The sequence below is a fragment of the Chiloscyllium plagiosum genome, unplaced genomic scaffold (assembly GCF_037043375.1).
Source record: "Chiloscyllium plagiosum isolate Xiang-an unplaced genomic scaffold, Cpla_swu_hap1 HiC_scaffold_13, whole genome shotgun sequence".
In the NCBI taxonomy this organism is placed as follows: Eukaryota; Metazoa; Chordata; class Chondrichthyes; order Orectolobiformes; family Hemiscylliidae; genus Chiloscyllium; species Chiloscyllium plagiosum.
Window position 1 is genome coordinate 24,196,786 of NW_028270151.1, and position 18,607 is coordinate 24,215,392.

The window sequence follows — 18,607 nt, forward strand, 5'->3', positions numbered from 1 at the left end:
GAGAGGGGGGAGGCGTGGGCGCAGGTTTTGTACTTCCTGCGGTGGCAGGGGAAGATGCCGGGAGGGGAGGGTGGGTTGTTGGGGGGGCGTGGACCTGACAAAAGTGTACCGGAGGGAATGGTCTTTATGAAAAGTGGATAGGGATGGGAAGGGAAATATATCCCTGGTGGTGGGTCTGTTTGTAGGTGGTGGAAAGTGCGGAGGATGATGCGATGTAACCGGAGGTTGGTGGGGTGGAAGGTGAGGACCAGGGGGGTTCTGTCCTTGTTGCTTTTGGAGGGGTGGGGTACAATGGCAGAGGTGCGGGACGTGGATGAGTTACGCTGGAGGGCATCATCAACCACGTGGGAGGGGAAATTGCAGTCTTTGAAGGAGGCCATCTGGTGTGTTCTGTGGTGGAACTGGTCCTCCTGGGAGCAGATGCGGCGGAGGTTGAGGAATTGGGGATAAGGGATAGTGTTTTTACAGGAGGCAGGGTGGGACTCTGCTGTACCTGTGCTGGGAGTGTTTGATGGGGACAGTGCAGAGGAAGTTTCACTCTGTATCTAACCCCATGCTGTCCTTATCCTGTCAGTGTTTTATTGGGTTTGTGTAGTGGAAGTTTGCTTCTGTATGTAACCCCATGCTTTCCTTGTCCTGGGAGTGTTTGATGGGGGCGGTGTCGAGGGAGTTTTACTCTGTGTGTAACTTTGTGATATCCTTATCCTGGCAGTGTTCAATGAGGATGGTTTAGAAGAGTTTTTATTCTGTATCTAACCCCGAGTTGTCCTTGTCCTGGGAGGGTTTGATGGGGATTCTGTAGAGGGAGTTTTACTCTGTATCTAACCCTGTGTTGCCCTTTTGTATGAGCAATAGCTAAGCAAGGTGTATCACCAGAAGTCACAGTAATACTGCAAGCAGGTGTTAAGGTTGCTGAAACTTTTAAGACTGAGGATAATTCAAGAGAAATGTTTGCTGTATCTTTGTGAATTCAGGCTGAGGCAGTAGACCCAGCTTTTAAAACGTTAGCACAGTCAGGTCACACTGACGTTGAGGCTGAAGGAGTTCCAGACTGTTACTACATTAAAAACAGAGTTGTTGAAGAAATGGAGATATTCTGACATGTCTGCAGATGAAGTATAGATGTTGTTCATCAAATAGAGGTACCAGCCAAATTTCCTAAAGAGATATTTGCAAGTAGAGTGTAAAATTCCTAAAGCCGGTTGCATAGGAACATGAAAAATGTCGTCATCAATAAACAGGTATCTTACATAGCCGGGACTTGATAAAAATGTAGTACAATTCTTTCAAACATGTCATACGGGGTGTTAGGTGGTAGGAAAACCTTAACTTGTTGTCAAATCAGTACCTTTGATACCCCTATCAGGTTTTGAAGATCGATTTAGCCAAGTGTCAGTAGATTATGTGGGATCATTACCGAGAACAACGGCAGGACATCAGTGTAGATAGTTTCTTATCAACCTGTTATGAAGTTGAAGGCATGTACTGTACCTTTAAAAGAGTGTGGATGCTGTTCTGAACTCAGAGCTTACAAGCACCTGTGCGATATGACTAGATGGCAGTCTCAGAGTGTACTGGGAAATTAAAAATATGTAACATTTGGCTGTGACAACAATTCAACAATTTAACCAATCAGTTTAAATTATGCCCCAGGATACGAAAATGATCGAGTTTGAATTTATTGTTTTGCCAACATCGAACCAGTGAGACTATAAAAATGCAGACATTTTGAAAATTGCAGATGAGCAACTGCCACCGAGAGAGAGCCAAGAAATGAGGAAACACTCTCAAAGGTACCTTTTTTATATGAAACATTTGCAGTAAAAAAGACAATGACCCAGGGAGATCTGCAATTGGAAGAAGACACTGAGGGTTTTGAAATTAAGTTGATGTAATTTTAATAAGTGTCTTATTGGAATAGCATATAGTTATAGAGTTGGAGGCAGGTAATAAGCAGTTAAGAGAAAGGGAGACTTAGACTTGAGAATAGTTGTTGTTTAATGTTCATTTTTAGAGTTAAAGAATAAATTAATATTTTTTCTTTAAATAATGGAATTTGGGGGTTCTCTGTCCCTCATACTTTAACAGATTACGAGACAAGGTGAGCTTTTCTGGATGTTTGGTTTAATTAACAGAAGGATTCTCTGCCATGTTATGACAAACCTGTTCAGAGATGTTATTGCACACCTCTAGACTCGGCGGGAATTGAACCCCAGAGTTAGGAACACTGACACTCCTCCACAAGAGCCCCTTAAGACATCAGTATATCCTACATTTATGAATAGGGCAACAGGATTCCCGGAACACTCATACATAAGAACATAAGAACTAGGAGGAGGGGTAGGCCGTCCGGACCTTCGAATCTGCTCCGCCATTCAATAAGATCATGGCTCATCCTTTTGTAGACTCAGCTCCACCTAGCCACCCTCTCATTGTATCGATCTATGAACAATCCAAAGAAGAGTCAGATCAGACTTAATACATTAACAGTGTTTCTCTCTCCACAGATGTTGCAAGATCTGTTGAGTTTCTCCAACACTTCCTGTTTTTATTATAAACAAATTGGCTTTATACAACTGATCATATATTTCAGACAAATAATGTAAATGATCTTCCCAGATTTGGCTAAAAGCAGCCAAATTGTTAACATAAATGATACAATTAGGCAGTCTATCGATCACTTTATTGGTGAATCATTGAATTGTTGCTGGCGAACCTTTCATTCATGACTTTATACTGATGAAATCCATCCGTTGTTACTAATGCTGAGATTTCCTCAACTCTATCAGCTAATGAAACTTTCCAAATATCTGTTAGCAAATCAATTTTTGTGACAAATTGTGTGTACACAATTCAATCAATGCAATCTTCCAATCGAGGATTAGGATAAATGTCTGCTTTCATTATCACATTGACTTAATGATATCAGTATCTTTGTGACATATTCAGCTTTGGCACCACCACTTAATCTGCACCTATTTTGACTCAGTTTAATAATGTCACTGTCCATCACAAACTTAATCTCTTCCCTCACCTGAGCTAATCTCTCTGGGTTGAGTCTGTATGAGTTTTGTTTTATTGGTAATGCATCCCTCACAATAGCAGCATAAACAAAACTGGTTTTCAAAGCTTGTTACCATAAATTGATTCATTAATCTCTATAAGCCTTCATGTGTCATTTTGGTAACTTTTTTGGAAGATTAAAGATGATACTATCTACATTTCAAACGCATCTGTGGAGGGTTAGCCTTTGAATTTTCTGTTTCTAATTCATTCTTTGATTTCTCTGATGTTTCTGTTTTGCTCCCTACGTCTTCGCTAGTGGAAATACACTTTTCCCATGATGATATAAGACCATAAGAAATAGGAACATATGTAGCCATTCAGCCCCTTGAGCCTGCTAAATGATTCAATAGGATCATGGCTGATCCAACAATTCTTACACTGACTTTCCTGCCTTTTCTCCATAACTCTTAATTCCTCAACTGATCAAGTATCTATCTAACTCAGCCAAATGGATTCTAAATCTTCTGAGCCAAGACCATCCTTCATAACTCTTACTAACAGTGCTACCCCAACACCATTCCCTCCTGTCTTTCTGAAAGGTCTAGAGTTCCTGAATGTAAAATTCCCAGTTCTGATTTCCATGTAACCATGTCTTTGTAATAGCTATGAGATCATATCCTTTACCTTCATTTGTGCCATCAGTTCATCTACCTTATTCTAAATGCTTTGTGCAATCAGAAACAGATTTAAGATTGCCTTTTTGCTGTTTTCAATAATCTTAATGTTACTTGTATTGTGGCACTATTTTGTCTCTCTCTTGATTATCCTCTTGACCATTTTTGCACTTTACTGTTCTCTCATTACTGTAGTTGCTTCTCTTTCCCTTGTCACCCTGCTTAGGCTTCTACACCCATCCCCCCTACCCTGCCCCCACTTCTTGTATAAACCTACCCCAAACACACTAGCAAATACTTGCCTTAGCACATCAGTCCCAGTCCAGTAAACTGTCCAGTTCCTACTGGTCCCATCTCCCCTTGCACTGTGTTCCCAGTGTCACAGAATCTGAAACCCTGTCCCGTGCACCACCTTTTCAGTCACACATTTATTTGATATCTCTGTGATGTGGAGGAGCCGATGTTGGACTGGGGTGAACAAAGTTAAAAATTACACAACACCAGGTTATGGTCCGACAGGTGTTGGACAGGTGTTGTGTGATTTTTAACTCTGATATATCCTGTTAGTTCTACACTGTCTAGCACGTGGCATTGTTGGCAATCACGAGATCACTACCCTTGAGGTCCTTCTTTTCAACATACTTCCTAACTCACTATACTCAGCTTTCAGGACCTCTAACTATTGTCCCTATCACAATGTCTTTTTAATAAGTTGACACATCATTCCTGATGAAGGGCTCCTCGGATGCTGCCTGACCTGCTGTGCTTTTCCAGCATCACTCTAATCTTGACTCTAATCTGCAGTCCTCACTTTTGCCGACATGACACACTTGCTGAGCCTTTCTTCTGTCTGAAGTAGTCACGACATAACTTCCATCATTGAGTTTTTGTTTAATTTGATATGGTCCAGTGAACCTCTGCTATTAATGAAAGAGGCAACAACACTACCACCTTGTTTTGTGATTGGATTTGACTTGATTTATTATTGTCCCATGTACCGAGATACAGTAAAAAGTAGCATTTTGAACTTTCACCTTTTTGCCTGCTCTAGTTTTCATTATTTGTTGAGCATCCTTCAATTTTTATTTAGCCAATTCACATGCATTAGTTTCTATTTCTTGGAAATTTGAGACACAGTTTATTAGTTGTGTTTCTGAGCTTTAGTTTATCAGCTTCTCTTTAATTAACCCCTGGATGTCTGCAGGGAGTGCCTCATGGTAGAGCTCAGATGGCTAGGTAAGCAAGAGGTATCTTAATAAAGTATTGCATTTCTATTACAAACAGTTGGCTGCTGGTAATTTAAATTTTCTGAGAGTGAAACTCGAGTTGGGCGATTGAAGTCTGGTATAAATGTGAACAAAAAAGACTATAGCGTGTCAACACTTAACGTGGCTGGGGTAGCTTTTGTCTTCAAAAGAAAGCCAGGCAGTAATAAATATGCACAGAGATTCAGTCAAAATCACTGGCTGACAATAGACTTGTTTTTGCTGCTCTCTCCTGGAGCCAAGTCTGAAAGCAAAGTAATATTGTATGTTGGTAGTACTTAACGCTTTTGAGACAGAAGGTTGTAGCTTTGAGCCCTGAGTCTGCAGACATGAGTTAAAAAAAAACCATTGAACTCCCAGTCTCAATAAGGAAGGGACGTTGCACTGTCAATGATGCCAACTCTTTGTGAGACATTAAACAGAGACTCCCTTGGGTTTGCTCTAGTAGATGTAAAAGATCCCATCCCCATTATTCCAGTGGAGCATTAAGATCTTCTCCCTCATTTTTAGCCTATATTTTGCACTCAACTGACATCACCCAAGAGAAAAAAATTATCTTGTCACTGCTACATGTGAGATCTTACTGTGCATAATTGGTTGCCTTGTTTCCTAAGACAGTAACTTTGTGTCTGGCAGCATAATATACAGCCCTCTAATGTTAGGGATTTCCTGATGTATACTGAAGCACTGGCAAGGCATATTGTCAGTAATGGCTGGCCAGGAGGCATCCCTGCTGCTTCTACATTGGGCACATTGGAAGGAGTAGGAGATGGATTGGTCAAATCACCAACAGTCCTTCAGTGGCCCGAGGTAGGACTTGAACCAGGAATCTCTGGTTCAAAGGCAGGTGCACTCTGCCACAAAGCCCTCCTCAACAATACTGACAACTGGTCGAGAAAATTATTTCACGGTCAGTTAGTTGCCATGGGAAATCTGGAGGTTGTAACTTGGCTCTGTGAGTTCAGAATGGTTGTCTGAGGAAGCTGATACTAAAACATTTCCTTTGTCCTCACCAAAGAACATAAAGCATGGACGATAAGTGGCCTCTCGTTTGTCTGATCCTCTCTGGACAGACCCGCAGTGCGGTTGTGGGATAGGAGCGGTTGTGGGGTGGAAGGGCCTGCTGACTCCCCTCTCAGGATGGTATCACATTTAATGCTGGAATCCCCATGCCTTACTCAAAACTCTGATTCCCACACCTAAAGAAGGACCTGTTGCTGAACTATTCATACAGGCAGACTTAACAATCAGAGAGTCATACAGCATGGAAACACAGACCTTTTGTTCTGATCAGTCACTCAAGAATTTTAACTGTTTACCTGCTTGGGTATCACTAGGAAGGTTAAGATTAAAACACAACCCCACGTCTCGCATTCCACCCTGGCTTTTGTTTTGGGATGTGACCTTGGTTGTGGGTTCATCCAACGTCACAACAAGTCATTTTTATAAAGCACTTTTCATGCTGTAGGTCCCCCACTGAGGTGTGTTTTCAAAAGTGCTTTAAAGGATGACAGAGAGGTAGCGAGGTTGCTGGAGGGATTTGCAGAGCTGAAGGTTTCGGCAGTGACAGGACGGAGAGATTATATTTGGGGAATGCATGGAAGGCCAGAAATGGGGGAGTGCCGAGATCTTGGAAGGAGGATGAGAATGCAATAGAAACTGAGTGTGGATGTGGCTGATGAGAAATCTGTGGTTTGTGATATCCCTGCTTTTAGATTCACTTTTCAGTAAGTTGCACAGTAAATTGTTTTTCAGACACAGACAACTTTCAGTTTCAAGCTGACTAGTCAATACTCTGCCCAACCTTCTCTCAGACCTTGGACTGTAACACAACTGAAGAATTTTTTAATGCACAGAACCTTGTGGGATGCTTTATTGAACAGACTATTGCCTGGAAACCAAAGTGTCAGGGAGAGCTGGCAAAACAGATTAATCCCAATTCATGGCTTCATAGTTTTGAAGGCTATGCCATTTCAAATGCATATTCAAACATTGTTGAAAATAAACCAGGAGTTTCTGCCTGTGCAATCTCTTTAGACAGTGAGCTCCAAATTCACATCCCCTTCTAGTTGAAATAATTACTCTTCAACTCCCCTCAATTGCTTTCAAATTAATGCCCTGGTTATTGAACTGCTTGCTTATGGACACCAGTCCTTCCTAACCACTCTATTTCCCCCTCATTTCTATGCCCATGGACAGGCTTGACTCATAGCGCCTTGACTTCCACCATAGGGAAGGTAAGGAGGCAGCTCTGGAATCCACCACAACTGGAATAAAGAATGACCCTGTTGGCTCCAATCTGTTCCATATTGTTAATCCAGCCAACTGCCCCAACCTGGCTCCCGGGAAGTCCAAGTTAGGACACAGAACGGTATAGCGCAGGAACAGACCCTTCAGCCTAACAGGTCTGTGGCAACATGATGTCATTCTAACCTGACCACATCTGTCTGCACATGGTCCATATCTCTCGATTCTCTGCCTGTTCATGTGTCTGTCTAAATACCTCTTAAACTTTGCTATCGTCTATGTTTCTATCACCACTCCAGATAGCATGTTCCAGGCATCTACCATCCTCTGTGTAAACAAAAGATTTTCCTCACACTTCCTTCTAACTTTTCCCCTCCCCCCTTATAAACCTATGTCGCCTAGTATTTGAAATTTAGACTCTGGTAGAAAAGACCCTGATAATCCATCCTATCCTTGCCTCTCATAATTTTATACACTTTTCTCAGGTCACCCATCAGCCTCCAATGCTCTAGCGAAAACAATCCAAGTTTGTCCAACAGCTCCTTGTAGCTAATACACTCCAATCCAGGCATCATCCTGGTAAACCTCCTTTGCAACCTGTCCAAGAACAGGATGTCATTTTGGACTGAGATCAGGAGGATTTTGTTTTGCTCATAGGTTGGTGAATCTTTGGAACACTTTACCGAGAGGGCTGTGGAAGCTCAGTCTTTGAGAATATTTAAATTCAAAGTTGAATATTCTTTGATTATGAATTGTATAAAGAATATGGGGACAGAGTGGGTAAAAAGCATTCAAGTGACTAACCAGCCATGACCATATCAAATGGCAGAGTAGGCTTGATGGGCTGAATGGCTGCATCTTTTCTTGTGTTCCTAAATCACAGATGGATTTGTGTACATATAGGAACAACATCCTGGGGGTTACCATTGACTAGAAATTGAACTGGAGTAGCCATGTAAATAGTGTGGCTACAAAAGCAGATCAGAGGCTAGGAATATCTCCCATGAGTAATCCATCCCCTAACTCTCCCAATCATCTACAAGTCACGTTTGTGGGGAAATACTCACCACTTGCTTAGGTGAACACCTCTCCAACTATACTGAAGATGCTTGACACCATTGAGGACAAAGCAGATCTCTCGATTGGCACCACATCTGTGCTCAGTAACAACACCCTGTCCCATCGACAAGGTGCACTGCAGAAATTCATCAAGGTTTCTTATTAAGCACCTTCCAAACCCATGACCACTACCATCCAGAAGGACAAAGGCAGCATATAAACGGCAACAACACCATGTATGAGACCCCTCCAAGCCATTCACCAACCTGACTTGAAAATTTACCTCCATCCTTCAGTGTCATTAGGTAAAAATGCTGGTACTAACTGCCTACCAGCATTATCCATCTACCTACACCACATGGACTCCGTGGTTCAAGAAGGTAGTTCACCATCACCTCCCCAGGACAATGATGGAGGGGTAATAAATGCAGGTAATGGCCCCCACATCCCAATAACTATTAAAAATGGAGGCCATTCAGCCAGATGAGCCTGTTCCACTGTCCATAAAGGCCACAGCTGATTTATATCTTAAACCTGTTGGATTCTGTAATTCCCTCAGTATCCTGACTGGGAAATGTGTTACCCTTCCCTCAGTGTCAAAGTCCTGGAACTCCCCACACCAAATGGCATTGTGTGTATATCTACACCAAATGGACTGTAGCAGTTCAAGAGAGCAGCTCACCACCACCAATTAGGCATGAACAATGGATTCTGACCCAGCCAGTGACAAAAACCTTTAATTCTCTTTATTATCAAAAAGGTCAATCTTGGTCTTAATATTTTCAATGAATATTATTCTTTTGAGAAGTGAGAGTTCTCGATATCCACTCCCCTTTGTCTGACATAATCCCCTAAACAAGCTGGCTTGAATTTTAAGGTGAAATTGAAAGTACAGAAATTCAAAATTGCTTCACACGTGGTCAAAATAAATCTTGTAAGGATTATCATTTATAATAAAAATGAATCTAATCTGCAAAGGGCCCTGGTTCTTTGCCATTAAAAAGGAGAGAAAGGTATCCCTCAGTTGTTCAAACTCAACAAAATAGGTGACGTACATTTGCTGGTTCATTTTTCAAGTCATTGCCTTGACCAATCAGAGTCAAACTGCCTGGTTTGAAATTTAAACACAGCCTCTCGGTTAACTGTCAAAGTGATGCACTAGTTTCCCGTTCTCTGCCATGTCCAGGGAAAACAACGTGAATCATGCAGAGCATCTCTGGGCTGATGGTGTTTGCCCGGGTGCGCAGCCACCTTTCAAAGATGGCGCCTGGAATTCTCTGTTGTCCCAGCATTGATGAGTACATCTGGCTCTGACCTGGGTTAACAGCAGATGAAAAGGGGCTGTGGGGGTAGTTAATGAGGCAGGTTTGGAATGCTTTCACAAGGAAACTCACTGGGCCTCATGGAAAGAAACTCTCTAAAAGTCGATGGAAAACACACTGAGCCAAAACACGGGACAATTTCATCTTCTGGGATGTGATACATTTTGATAGGATTGATACCGAGAAATCTACGCCTTTGGCTGGTATAGAACATAGAGACATACTCTCCGGATAAGGGGCTGACAGTTGCAGTTTGAGATGAGGAAAATAGCAATGTAGGAACATTGGAAGGTAGCTCAGCACTGGGGTCAGTTGGCTGAATAGCTGGTGCACAGTAATGCCAACAGGGTGAATTCATTTTCTATATTGATTAAGATGACCGTAAAGGACTCTCCTTCTCAACCTCTCCCTCACCTCAGGTGAAAGCATCACCAGATGTTTCTCTCATGAGATAACAGCCCACTGGTCTGGTAGGACTAGAGTGACTTTACCTTGACTTACCAGGTCTGTTGCTCCAGATCATCTACCTCAAGACTGTTCGATCCACATATCCTTTGATTTCATTACTGACCATGAATCTATGAATCTCTGTCTTGAGCATTCTTAAAGCCCAAAACTTGACAGTCATCTCATAGAGTATTTCAAAGATTCATTACCCTCTGAATTAAAAAAAATCCTCCTCAGCTCATGGTTGAATCTCTTATTCTAAGAGGGGATCCCTTGGTTGGAGAAACAGAGAGACCCAAACAAGGCTGGGCGGCACGGTGGCACAGTGGTTAGCACTGCTGCCTCACAGCACCAGAGACCCACGTTCAATTCCCGCCTCAGGCGACTGACTGTGTGGAGTTTGCACATTCTCCCCGTGTCTGCGTGGGTTTCCTCCGGGTGCTCCGGTTTCCTCCCACAGTCCAAAGATGTGCAGGTCAGGTGAATTGGCCATGCTAAATTGCCCGTAGTGTTAGGAAAGGGGTAAATGTAGGGGTACGGGTGGTTTGCGCTTCGGCGGGGCGGTGTGGACTTGTTGGGCCGAAGGGCCTGTTTCCACACTGTAAAGTAATCTAATCTAATCTAAAGGGCCCATATTCAGCTCAGGGAAAGGGTCAGGGGTGATTTGGATGAGAATAAAAATTAGTATAAGAGAAGGAAAGGGCAGAACAAGAATAAATACCAGAGCAAAGAGAGATAAAAGATAAGATTAATATTTCAGGAACTGTAAACGTTAGAGGTTTAGAACAAAATTCTGATTGCACAATCAAACCAGGAGTCACAAAGATAAAAAAAGGAATTTGAATTGGCAATAAAACAGTGGATAGAACAGCAGCAGGTCCAGATGACAGGAGTTAGCAATAATCTGCCAGTCATCCAGACAGCTGGTTCCATGCCCATTACATTAGGAACAAAGGGCTAATTCTTACACTTTCTCGCTGTCAGTTTCATCAAGTTACTCGTGGCGCCAAGTGACATCTCTCAACATATTTTACAAATTCACTTAATTAAATAACTACCCTAACCCTTGATGCCCCCTTACCCGATTCCACCAGCCCTGAAACAACTTACCATTGCTGGGATATCCAGGAATTCACTGGCACCCTTGGCATTGGTGCCACCATTAAAAGATGGTTGTGCACTGGGACAAGCACTGTCAGGCTACAGGCTCTCTTATATCTGCCCGAGACATGACAGGGAAGAGTAAACTGGCACTCTGCTTTGCGGGCAGGGTCCTGGAGATTCTGCTGGATGGTGTGGTACATGGGCAGGATGTGCTTTTTCCCCAGGACCACAGAGGAAGTCACTACATCACACTGTGCCAGACTGCTCTGACATTGCCATCTGGTTAGTGCAGTCTCAGCCATCCCAGGTCTACAATCCTGTAGGAAAAAGTGAATGACCTTCCCCACTCTGCCAACATAACTGCCTCCATCTTCTCTCTGTTACCTGATGCTCACTCTCTCTCTGCTACTGTACTAACCTCCTACTGAGGATCATGCTCTACCACTCTAAACATTGCTTGCAGTATATTCTCTCACTTGCCCTCACCCACCCCAAACCCTGGTGCCATCAATCCTACATGCCCACTGTGCTGCCTACTCACTAGCTCAACACCTTCACTAAAAGTAATGGCTATGCTGCCCACTTGCATCTCCTTTAATACCTCCCTCTGTCTCATTTCTGGAGGATAACAAGCTACAGGAGGCCTGAAAGGGGGTGTTGGGCTGCCCAACATTTGGACCATCATCCCTTTTGAGAAGTTGACTCTTACTCTGACCTCTCCAAATGGCTGACTGACCATTTCCAAGCCTCTGAATGGTTGCAAAGCCAGCTTACAGGGTCAGCACCCTCTGACCGAAGGCCTTTTCTATTGAATTGACCAAGGCCTGCTGACAACCATTGCAAGCTTCTTGCCTTGATGTCTGCATTAAATGCCACAGCGAGACAGAAGTACTCTAAGCCTAGTATCTCCAGCTGTGGGGCAAGATGCAGATAGACAAGGCAAGGCAAGGATGCTGTGAGCATCCAGCTCGGCTCAGCGTGAGTGTGTGAGCGCTATAACAGCAGGTGTATAGCCTGGAGTTGCAGCCTGGTCCAGTCCATGAGTGTGTGTGTGTCCCTGAGTGTAATGTGTCTTTGCAGCATCATGTACTTCTCCAGCCTGAAGTACAGTATTGAGTGAAGAAGCAGAGGAGCAGTGATGGACATTGCTCTCTGGTCAGCGTTATCTTGCTGATGGCTGAACTTCTCATTACAGGATTAGAAATATCATTAAAAACAAGGTGTTAAAAATGGGAGTTTCTCACTTTCACCAGCATAATTGGTAAAGGCAACATATTTCAGATCATATTCAGCAGAGTTTTCTGGAAATATATGTTTTAGAGACAACTAGTGATAAGCCCAATTCAGATGAAAAATCTCACAGAAATAACTTTGAAGAAGATCAAGGTGTCTATGGTGTAGGAGCAAATTACTGCAAATCTGGACTGGTGGATAAGGACATGGATGATGATGGGATAGTGTAGGAGGATGGGCTTAGATTCATTAAGAGGTCGGTGCAACATTGAGGGCCGAAGGGCCTGTTCTGCGCTGTATTGTTCTATATTCTATGCACTGAAACAAAAAATGCTGGAAATCACAGCTGGTCAGGTAGAATCCATGGAGAGGCATCTAGACTCAAATATATTAGCTTGCTCCCTCTCCATGAATGCTGCCAGACCTGTTGTGACTTCCAGCCAAGGTGCCCTTACTGGTATTTGTTGCTGATTGAAAATACATTATATGGTCATTGTCACAATGTGGAAACTTGTTGTGTGCACACTGCCATGTGAAGGTTTCTCTTTTCCAAATTGCAGCCTGAATAGAGCACTATAAATTCTGATCAATGTCTCCTAGAGTCGTAAGAGGTTTACAGCATGGAAATAGCCATTCAGCCCATTTTGTCACTCCTGGCTCTTTGCAAGTGTTGTCCAATTAGTCTCTCTCCCCTGTTCTCGTGAGTCTAAACTGGAAATGCCACTGGTCTCCTGGTTCAATTCACCGAGGTCCTCTTCTCATTCAGTCTCCTCATTCGAGTATAACTCCTTTCACAGGAACAGATGCATTACCTCAAACCCCGTGGAACTGAATCATGCCGGACTTCTGATATTCCCACATTTTGGGTCAGGCCGTTAGAGCCAAGCCAGGGTGCATGGGGTTAAAGGTCGCTCAGAGCATGGAACAGCAAAGTGTGGGAAGCGAGTAACTGCAGTGCAGCTCAAAACGGTAATGTCTATTTCATGAAAGAATATGATAAAAATGTCCTGCTTTCTGGTTTGATGTAATTTTCCTATTCTGATCAGTCCCTGTCCTGCATGAAGTACTCGATCCCACTCAAGAAAGGAAATGGGTGAGGATATTTGCAGCTATATTAGTCATTGATGAGAAAAGCTTTCCAAATACAGAAAGTCCATTATTGAAAAAAACAGAGAGAGAGTCAGGAAGCAAGATGACTTTCATTTTTATTTTAAGTGTGAATAAGTTTCTGTCCTTTGGAGCAAAATTACTGAATGGTGTAACATTTGTTTTGACCAAAGAGAATCCAAATAAGTTGGTGAAGAATGGGTCATGTCTGATTTATCTGAGTGTTTTAGGGAGGGCATTAGTGAGGTGACCAAGATGATAGATGCTATGGACTTGATGCTATGGACATTAGTGGGGTGACCAAGAAGACAGATGGCTTGACACTCCAGGCTTAGTGAAGGCCTTTAGTTGGATTCACTTATAAAGAGACTGGTGCATAATGAAATATCTTTTGTCCAGGAAACATTGTTTCCATTACAACATTGTAACATGGTGGCTGAGAATTGGTTGGGAGTGGTAGGCCTGTCCTCTGATGTGACATATACCCCTGGAAAAAGATGCATCTTGTGGAAGTTAGGTGATGACTGACAATTAACTGCCAAATTTGGTTTCAGCATGATGCCTGGTCTTATCAGAATCGCTATCTAGTTTACGTTTAAGCAAAATTTAGCAATTATCTGTGAACTATCATTCAACATCATCTGGTATAGTCTTTATGGCAAAGTTTCTACTAAACAAAATCCACTTGCTTACCAATCAACACCCGATTCTCATCCAGTATAAATACTGTTTTTCCCCTTTATGTTAGTATTCTTGCAAGTTGTCTTGACTCGTGCAGACATAAATCTTTGAAAAAATTGTTTTCACAGCAATACTCAAGAACAACAAAATTATTGATGAAGAGTTACCATAATGAAACGTCAACTCTGCTTTCTCTTCACAGATGCTGTCAGACCTGCTGAGTTTTGCCAGCAACTTCAATCAAGCAACTGGATATGACAAACATTGAGCTCTGGAAAATGGTACTGGAACCTCCACATTTCAACACACATTGGGGGAGGTAATGATTCGCTTGTAATGGCACTATACTGCTAATCTGGAGAGCCAGGATCAAGTTCTGGGACTATGGGTTTTAATCTCACCTTGACAGATGTTGAACTTTAAATTCAATAAAAATTTTAACTAGAAAGCTTGTCTAAAAACCCACTAATGAGTCGCACAGTGACAGAAATCTGCTGTCCTTACCCGGTCTGGCCAACATAGGACTCAGATTTACAGCAATATGTTAGACTCTTAATTGCCGTCTGAAATGTCCTACCAAGTCATTCAAGGACAATTAAAAATTGGCAAGAAATATTGCCATTGCAAGTGATGTCAACAGTCCACGCCAGAACTCTTATTTTTAAAAATCTGATTGAAGGAATAGAGTTGTATATCCACAATGATACTATGTCAAGAGACACAATAAGTTATGGAAATGGGCACGGCAAGTTACAATGGGACATGGGCAGTCTAAGTGAGTGGACAAACTTTGATAAGAGTTCCAATTTAGGAAGTCATTCACATTGGATCTGTGAAAGGCAAATGGCACCATTGAAATAATGATGGGAGTCCAGGCGCTGTGGGGGATTAAAAGGTGCCCGATATACCCAAATCACTGAGTGTTCGTGAGCAGCTCCAACTAATAAGCAAAGGGGTGAATGGAATGTTGGCTTTATCTCAGCAGGACTGGCATTCAAATGTGAGGGAGTCACACTTCAGCTGTCCAGAACCGTGGCCAATCCCTGTCTGGAGACACTGCATTCAGTCTGGGCACCACACTGCAATCACTGAAACACAATATGTGATCCTGAAACAGAGCTGTTCACTCCTGAGCACTCCTTTTATATCATTTTACAGAATAGAGGAACTGGAAATCTGAGAAGACCATACTGGAAGCCTGGAGTAGAATTACCACAGGTATCTGCAGAGCTAGGGCAGATGAAGACAGAGTATCACATCATTCTGCGTTCTGGAAGTAAGCCAGTAACATTTATACCCAGAAAACTCCATCATCCACTCTGGCCAAAGGTTCCTGAAGAAGGGCCTGTGCCCGAAACGTCGAATCTCCTGTTCCCTGGATGCTGCCTGACCTGCTGTGCTGTTCCAGCAATAAAGTTTCAACTTTGATCTCCAGCATCTGCAGACCTCACTTTCTCCCCAAAGGTAAAGAAAGACATTGAGTGTCTACTGAAGCTTGGGGTTACCTCACCTGTGACAGAACCAAAAAGCTGATGTTTGTCCTGGTCCCAGCACCAAAACTCAACGGATGTATCACAATTTGTGTACACAGTGAAAGAAAGAATTGAATGTGATTTACATTCTGTACTGTACGAGATCTTCATAAACTTGGAAAAAAGTTCAATCTTTCTGGGGCTAAATGCCAAGTGTGGCATTGATCAAGAGTCTAAATTGCTTAAAACTTTCATTCCACGAGATGGGAAGTTTTGTTTCAAGACATTATCCTTTGACATTGTATCAGGATCAGACATCTTCCATCTGATATCAAGAATCTATCAGAATTGGATGGAGTTGTGAGTCACGTGGATGATGTCCTGGTCCATGGATCCACTCAAACAGATTTTGATGCTAAAGTTTGAGTTGTGATTTGGAGATGCCGGTGTTGGACTGGGGTGTACAAAGTTAAAAATCACACAACACCAGGTTATAGTCCAACAGGTTTAATTGGAAGCACTAGCTTTCGAAGCTTGATGAAGGAGCAGTGCTCCAAAAGCTAGTGCTTCCAAGTAAACCTATTGGGCAGCACAGTGGCACAGTGGTTAGCACTACTGCCTCACAGGTTCAATTCCAGCCTTGGGTGACTGTGTGGAGTTTGCACATTCTCACCAAATCTGTGTGGGTTTCCTCTGGGTGCTCCAGTTTCCAGAGGGAAATGGCTCTGGATGGGTTATTCTTCAGAGGGTCAGTGTGGACTTATTTGGGCCAAAGGGCCTGCTTCCACACTGTAGGGAGTCTGATCTGACTATAACCTAGTGTTGTGTGATCTGTAAAGTTTAGCTTTGCTTCAATGCCTCCTTACCTCAGGCTCAACAACAAACATGACTATTGCAGCTGACTGTCAAGTTGGTTGGGCATATTGTGGATGCATTTGGTGTTAAAGTTTGATTTGATTAGATTTCCTACACTGTGGAAACATGCCCTTCAGCCCAACAAGTCCACACTGACCCTCCAAAGAGCAACCCACCCGGACCCATTTCCCTCTCTCTAATGCTTCTAACACTATGAGCAATTTAACATGACCAATTCACTTGACCCGCACATCTTTGGACTGTGAGAGGAAACCCATGCAAACAAGGGGAGAATGTGCAAACTCCACACAGACAGTTGCCCAAGGCTGGAATTGAACCTTGGTCCCTGGAGCTGTGAGGCAGCAGTGCTAACCACTGAGCCACCACACCGCCCGATCCAGTCTGCACTCCAAAGATTCAACTTCAAGTTTGTAAAGTTCTTGCACATCCTAGCTGTCATCCATGAGCAACTACATCAATTGTTGTGACAGGAGAATCATTGGTGCTGGGAGGAAGCACAATCCAGACCCTTTGAGATAAGGACTGCTGTTACCTGAATTTGAGCTCACTATGACCCAGAGCTACATATGACCAATGCTGCAGATGCATCTTTGACAGGAGAGGGAACTGAACTTTTTCAGGTACTGATGAATACACCATAGACCAATGGATGCATAGACCAATTTACTCTGGGTCCTGTTCCATGACAGAGACTGAATAGAGATATACAGTGACAGAGAGAAAAAGCACTACCTGTTACATGGGCTTGTGAAATACTCACAGATAATTTTGATGCCTTCCCTTTCAAGACAGAAGCAGACCACATGGCCTTGTCACCGACAAGTGCCTTTCTTAAACTCTTAAGGAAGAGAACAAATATCTCCATCAGTGCAATGATTCAGACTGAGGATGATGAGATTTGATGCAAAGACTATATATGTTTTGGGAAAACAGCTGACTAAGCAAGATGCTTTGTTCCCTATCCCCATGGCAGGGCTCATTTCTCTTACTACTTTGTACCTAAGTGTTTTTTTGTGCTGAGGTACCTTGTTGCCTAATATGATGCCACTTATAGTGACATTGTACACTTTTCACTGTACTGCTGTACTTCTGTACTTGAGTACATAGAGTCATAGAGCCATAAAGATGTACAGCATGGAAACAGACCCTTCGGTCCAACCCGTCCATGCTGACCAGATATCCCAACCCAATCTAGTCCTACCTGCCAGCACCTGCCCCATATCCCTCCAAATAATTCCTATTCATATACCCATCCAGACACCTTTTAAATGTTGTAATTGTACCATCCTCCACCACTTTCACTGGCAGCTCATTCCAAACACGTACCACCCCCTGAGTGAAAAGGTTGCCCCCAGGACTCTTTTATATCCTTCCCCTCTCACCCTAAACCTATGCCCTCTAGTTCTGCACTCCCCCCCACCAAAAAAAAGACTTTGTCTATTTATCCTATCTATGCCCCTCATAATTTTGTAAACCTCTATAAGGTCACCCCTCAGCCTCCAATGTTCCAGGGAAAACAGCCCCCCCTATTCAGCCTCTCGCTTTAGCTTAAATCCTCCCACTCTGATTTGCCTTTCCAAAAGTAGAGGGCCCAGCACCGATCCTTGTGGCACTCCACTGGTCACAGGCCTCCAGTCTGAAAAACAACCCTCCACCACCACCTCTGTCTTCTACCTCAGTTCTGTATCAAAATGGCTAGTTCTCCCTGTATTCCATGAGATCTAACCTTGCTAACCAGTCTACCATGGGGAATCTTGTTGAACTCCTTACTAAAGTCCATATAGATCACATTTACTGCTCTGCCCTCATCAATCCTCTTTGTTACTTCTTCAAAAAACTCAATCAAGTTTGTGAGACATGATTTCCCATGCACAGAGCCATGTTGACTATCCCTAATCAGTCCTTGCCTTTCCAAATACATGTACATCCTGTCCCTCAGGATTCCCTCCAACAACTTGCCTACCATCGACGTCAGGCTCACTGGTCTATAGTTCCCAGGCTTGTCCTTACCACCCTTCTTAAACAGTGGCACCACATTAGCCAACCTCAATGACACAAATATCTCAGCAAGAGGCTCAGTAATCACTTGCCTAGCTTCCCAGAGAGTTCTAGGG

The 18,607-nt window shown here is 43.1% G+C and overlaps 1 long non-coding RNA gene across 4 annotated transcripts; it reads left to right on the forward strand.

Annotated features, from left to right (window-relative positions):
- Positions 1 to 432: 432 nt before the first annotated feature.
- LOC148148274 (uncharacterized) lies at positions 433 to 16,740 on the forward strand. Of its 4 annotated transcripts, none has more exons than XR_015759120.1 (5): positions 433 to 1,793; positions 13,155 to 13,326; positions 14,348 to 14,464; positions 15,304 to 15,474; positions 15,610 to 16,740. It is a non-coding gene; the product is annotated as an uncharacterized LOC148148274 (long non-coding RNA). The 4 variants fall into 4 exon arrangements; XR_015759118.1 differs by having other exon boundaries at positions 433 to 1,241; positions 1,654 to 1,793; positions 15,304 to 16,740; XR_015759117.1 differs by having other exon boundaries at positions 15,304 to 16,740.
- Positions 16,741 to 18,607: the final 1,867 nt, after the last annotated feature.